The following is a 6,282-nucleotide window of genomic DNA, read 5'->3' as shown; positions in this document are numbered from 1 at the left end:
ACCCCCTGAGTGCGACTCTTCTGAATCTGAACCCCCTGAGTGCGACTCTTCTGAATCTGAACCCCCTGAGTGCGACTCTTCTGCATCGGCCTGACCTGAGTGCGACTCTTCTGTAGAGGCCTGACCTGAGTGCGACTCTTCTGTAGAGGCCTGACCTGAGTGCGACTCTTCTGTAGAGGCCTGTCCTGTTTACCTGTTCTGATTTTGCCTGTCCTGTTTACCTGTTCTGATTCTGCTCTGATTTTGCCTGTCCTGTTCTCGTCGGTTCTGCCTGTCTGTTATCCCCTGTCCAGCTTGCCCGCCGGACCCCCCCCCTGCCGAGCGCCGATTCCGATCCGCCCGACGCAGATGGCGCCTGCCTCTCCCCGTTCCTGCGTGTTCGGAGGAGGGAGCGGGGTTGCCCCAATCGTGAGCGTCGAACCATTCCGGGGCGTGAGGTTGTAATTTTTTCTTTTTTGGGACCTCGGGAGCTGTCCCTTAAGAGGGGGGCTCTGTCACGGTCGCCTTGGTGACCAGTCTGCCCCGCCCCCTGGGCAACAGCTGAAAGCATTTTCACTAATGGTGGGTCTGTATTTAAGGCTGCATGGTGGGCTCTGCGGTTGCGGGTTCATTACTACTCATTCTTCACAGTCCCGGGCTGTTATGCTTGTCCTGGTTTAGTCTGTTATGCCTTGTCCTGTTGAGTTCGTGCCGGAAGAACTCTGTGTTGTTCTGTTTTGCCCCGGAGTATTGGGCGACTTTTATTTTGTAAAATAAATCTTATGGATCGTCAACGCATTTGAGTTCTCCCTTCATGCCTCCTGCCTTTTTCTGGTCCGGTCTTCCCTTCCACGACACCACGCCTCGTGACAAATCCGAGGCTCCGAATAACTTTAGCCAATAGCGATCGATTCAAATAATGATTGACACATTGGTTAGCCAATGAAACGCCGGTATATAAATCCCAGCATACACCGCGGACTACTCCACGTTCGTGGGAAAATTGAGTCGGCGGCTGTTGCGTAAGTTGCGAGACCTTGCGAATTTAATATTGAGCCATATATAAGGCGCACTGTATTATAAGGCGCATGGTCAGCTTTTGAAAAAAATTAAGACTTTTAGGTGCGCCTTATAGTGCGGAAAATACGGTACTCATTTTTTCTGCCGTTACCGACGGTCAAAAGTGGTGTGTTAGTTTGGCCACGGAACGACATTAGTGGCATGTTCCTGCACACCTGATGCCGTTTTCAGCGGCGTAGTTTTCCACTCTCCTCTGAGTTGTTTACGTTATGTTTTTCGGATCATTTCACCATTCAAAGCCACTACCATATTGTTAAATAATGATTATGAATACAGTATTTACTAATGTAACGAAAGAAAAGGGGATGAGGGCTGATTTGTGAAAAATGTGAGCCCTATACCTGAGAGCACCCTGACTCGTGTCGTCCGCAAAGAAAACGTCTCTATTAGCTAGGTAGTGATCGAAGGAAGCTGGCTCCCCACCAATCAACAGCTCGTTCTCTACAAGATGCCTTTTTTCTCTTGTGATTGGTCAATTTGAATTTTTGGAGGATTCATCGTTGTTGATTTTAAATTTATTGAGCATTAAAAAGGTTAAAATTGTTATGTATTTCATCTTGTTTTGTAGATTTATTAAAATTTTCATTATATTACCTGTGTTTTTCAGTGTTAATCTGTTTATATTAAATAGTTACGTTTATTCCTTTTTCTTTTTTTATATGTTTTTCCATTTTTGGTTTTCATTTTCGCCTCCCCCCCTTTTTATGTCATCCTTTGCATAATGGTTCCTAATAATTGGTAATCCAGGGATTAAAGCAACAAAAACAACCTGAAGAGCTGTTTGGGAGCTGAAAAAGCCGGCTCTTTTGAGTGAGCCAAACCGCAAAAAAAACTTTTTTCTAAAAATAGTCGGAATTTCCATCTCTTCAAATATACTTCGGTCAAAGACGTCACCTCGGTGTTTCGTATTAGCTCAGATAATTTCAAATTCTTTTTAAAGTAATGGAAATAGTTACTTTCCCTGGTAATTAGTTACTTTTAGTATAGAGTAATTCAGTTACCCAATTTAATACTTTTTGGAAGAAGTATTGAGTAACTATAACTTATTACTTTACAAACGTACCAAACATTGTTTTTTTTTAAAGATCAGGTAGTTGTGTTTTATAGCTGTTGACTTAGATGCTTTTGGGGGGGACGAGAGCACACCTATTAGTCTTTATTTTTCTTCTTTTTTTTTTTTTTTTTGAAGGAACTCCTTTATGAGCCCAGTACAGATGCACTTGGCCCGTAACTTTATTAAACGACTTTGAAAAGGAAATGCCACACAAAGCAAAATCATTGGAACTGCAACACCAAGAAAAGAAAGGGAGGGGGGAAAAAAAGCTTCTTTGAAGCCACTTTTTTTTTTTTCATAAAATACCCCCAGGTGAGTAGATGTAAGTTTAACCCATACAGACTACTACAGGTGTTCTACACAAAAGACATTGAAAAACTGCGCGATGTAGCCAGCGTCCTGAAATGGCCCGTCTTCCAGGGAACTTGCACCCCCAGAACCCCATTATACGGTCTTCTGCTGACCCTTCTTTCCGATCAGAGATTTGTGGATGTGGGAGATCACACCTACGCCAGTAATTGTGGCCTTGATAAGGGAATCCAATTCTTCGTCTCCTCGGATGGCAAGCTGCAAGTGGCGAGGCGTGATACGCTTCACTTTCAAGTTTGGAAGCGTTTCCAGCAAGCTCCAGAACAGTGAGATACTCGAGGATAGCTGCGCTGCAGACCGCTGCAGTGGCTCCCACCCTGCCATGACTCGTGGTCCTGGACTTGAGATGTCTGTGAATCCTTCCCACTGGGAACTGCAATCCGGCTCGCTGATAGGGCGAAATCGCCTTGGTTTTGGTTTTTCCGGAGTCTTTGCCTGCCTTGCCGCCAGCCATGTTTACACCTTCGAATAATTTGGGGCCGCACAAAAGCTAATTTAAAAAAAGCCACTCACAGCGATGCAGTACATTGATGTAAGGTTAGAACTGCCCACAAACTATTAGTCTTTAATCATTTCGTTAAAATCCACTTGATACGCAAGAAATTTGAACAATGCGCACGATGCTGTAACCAACAAAACTCGCAAGAACACGTACCATTGTATTGTTTTAGCTGCTACTCCAATCAGGGTCTGGGCGACTCTGCCTCACCAATGTGCGTATGTGAGACTCAATGGTCTTAACTGGTTCAAACTAGATAATGTGTGAAAGAATGCTTTTAGATCAGGGGTAGGGAACCTATAGCTTGGGGGCCATGTATGGCTCTTTTCATGAGTACGTATGGCTCCGAATTAAAATGTAAATATTGCACATCTGTCTGTGGCGTTCCAAAGTCAAGTGATTTCATCCTGATTTCGGTCCATATCAAGCCGAAGCAACCTAATGCAGAAGTTCGATAAGAAACCATTTAACTGATAAATAAAAACGCTGGCAAACGACTTTGATTGGGTGAGCAGTACAAGTGGGCGGATCCCTGCACACAGCGCAAGGCACTTCCTTCTCTCTTTCTCTCTCTCTCTCTCTCTCTCTCTCTCTCGCTCATTGCAGTCTACAACGAAAATGAATATGACGATATGCTGATCGTTTGCAGTAATTTGTGACATTTTTACAAAAGAACTTTACATACACATTGTTTTGAAACCGTTATTAAGGACAAATTTCATGGAAAAAAATTGCCTCAACACTCTTAACTGTAGGTGGAAGACAAATTGTAAATGGCATATATACAGTGATTTGGGACACAGGATTTGGCATTATTATCATTTCATACATTTGATTAAATCATCAATTGACACACAGTGAAATAAAATGTGCTGCAGAATTAGCTTTTTTCTAGAGAGAGTGTTTTTTCAATTTTGTCTGAAAAGATATGATGCAGCTCTCTCAATTTATTTTTAAAACATTTTTTGCTTTTATGGCTCTTTGGGTCAAAAAGAGGTATCCTGTTTTGGATAGTACTTACGCCAGGCAAGAACAAGGCACAGCAACCTTGTGGGTCAAGCCCTAAATCTACCCCCACCACCCCACCCTAGTTTTCAGGAAACAACGCATTGAAATATTACATAATAAACATTTGATTTAAGGATGTGCTGCGGGCGGCGTGCACACACAAAATATGTGTGTTTGTGCGCGCGTGGTCTAAGGCAACATGCCAGTAGTGCTTTGCATCACGCACTGCAAGAACAAAGGACAGAGGGAATGCAAACAGACAATATCTTTTTAAAAACTGCTCACTTTTGAATCAGCATCTTAGTCTGATCAAGTGCATTATAGCATCGAGGTCTATAGATATTATGGCCACGACCTTGACATATTTCACACATTTTATTAACATGAAATAAAACTTCAAACGCCCTGAAAAACGAGCCTGAAAAACGACACTGTTCCATGTGTGCGTTTGTGGAGGCTGTCCAAAACTAGGTCAGACCTTGAGAGACGAGAGAGTGAGAGAGAAAGAGAGAGTGATGTTTTATTGTTGAAATTGCAAAATGAGTTAGTGGTGCATAAAATGAAAAAAAAATGAGCCGGAAAGACACCGAGACAAGATGCTATTATGACAAGGATATGATTAAAACCCTCCTTTCCAATTGAACTAATCCCTACGCAATCGTTGCCGTTTCCCATCACGTTTTAGCAACTGTTAGCAATTAAAATATTCATAATGAAACGATAATACAAAATTACGACGGGTAGAGCGCCAATATGGAGATGCTCTTTCTTTTGACACGTAAGGGAAAGTGCCACAACGCCCCCATGTGGCAATTAATCAATACTGTATTGTTGTTTGAATTGGATTACAGCAGGCATATCAAACTCAAGTCAAGTCATGATTATACAGCCCTTATGGGCTGCAGAGACCACAGATGATTGCAAACCACAGGCTATTATTACACCCCCTTATGTAAAACCTACACGAGGGCAAGGAAAAACTCAAAACCTCAACATGGGGAAAATATAGAACCCTTCACTTTGCCACTGGGGCTGGATCCAAACTTTTTGTTCTCAGGCGGGACAGATCAGTAAAAAAAGTCAACGCCAAATATTAAGCTAACATCCAAACAGCTGGTGACATTTTTCTGTACATGCATTTTTCCCTATTATTTATTTTATATATCAAGATATTTTTTTCAAATTTTATGCGAAAGAAACCCTTTAGTGTTTAAATTTTGAGTTTTACAGAGAATATTATCAAATTTAGTGCATAAAACATCCATCCATTATCTGCACCGCTTATCCTCAGTATGGTCGCGGGGGTGCTGGAGCCCATCCCAGCCATCTTCGGGCAGTGCGCTGGGGACACCCTGAACTGGTTGCCAGCCACAGGGCACACAGGGACAGACAACTCGCTCGCTCATTAACACCTAGGGACAATTTGGTCTCATGACCACAGAACTGCGCTGCCGTGCTGCCCATTTTGTCGTGAATTTAATCATTTATTATATTGCGTATTTTTCAGAGACAGACAATTCACTAACTCATTCACACCTAGAACAATTTGGACCAACCAATTATCCTGACATGCATGTTTTTGGAATGTGGGAGGAAACTAGAGTGCCCGGAGGAAACTCACTCAAGCACGGGGGGAACATAAAATAACTCCCCACAGGAGGTTTGATCTCATGACCTTAGGACTGTGCCGCACACACGCTAACCACTGCCCCACCATGCTGCCCGTGCATTAAACGGGGACCCTCATATATAATTTTGCTTCAGTTCGGTATCAAAAACAATATGATGAAATGTATGTATACAAATAAACATAACTTGACCATAGATAAGTCAAGTCATGTTTATTTGTATAGCCTTGAATTACAAGAAGACTCAATTATTGTTACCATTATTACACCACCCGCTGATCTAAACCCTACATTAGGGCAAGGAAAAACTCTAAACAAATATAAAATGAAATATAACATGCATTTGTAAATGTCTGAATGTGTATTATTATTAATGCAAATGAGAAGAATCGGATAGGCAATAGGCTTATTTTCGAGTGAATTACCAATGTGTCGTATCTGGAACTATCAGCGTATATAAAAGAAATAAAAATCAACCTTTTTTTTCCATCTTGGCACCAGACCCCCTACCAAATCTCTTAACCCAATGCAACTGGAAACAATTGCCCACACCTGGTTTCAAGACATGCAACAACCGTTTTGCAGGCAACCTAGGTGTTTCTTGGAAGCTACCTGATGCCAGCACCACATTGCTGAACCCTGGGCAACACTTCAACCCGGAGACT

At 42.3% G+C, this 6,282-nt stretch overlaps 1 pseudogene; it reads right to left on the bottom strand.

The window, feature by feature from the left end:
• Nucleotides 1–2,551: 2,551 nt before the first annotated feature.
• On the bottom strand, nt 2,552–2,997 carry LOC148359286 (histone H2A.Z pseudogene; annotated as a pseudogene).
• Between the last annotated feature and the right edge of the window lie 3,285 nt (nt 2,998–6,282).

Source organism: Urocampus carinirostris, chromosome 9 (genome assembly GCF_059441175.1).
Source record: "Urocampus carinirostris isolate Australia breed hairy pipefish chromosome 9, RoL_Ucar_1.0, whole genome shotgun sequence".
Classification (NCBI taxonomy): domain Eukaryota; kingdom Metazoa; phylum Chordata; class Actinopteri; order Syngnathiformes; family Syngnathidae; genus Urocampus; species Urocampus carinirostris.
The sequence above is the reverse complement of the archived record's forward strand: the minus strand, read 5'-3'. Positions and strand labels throughout refer to the sequence as shown.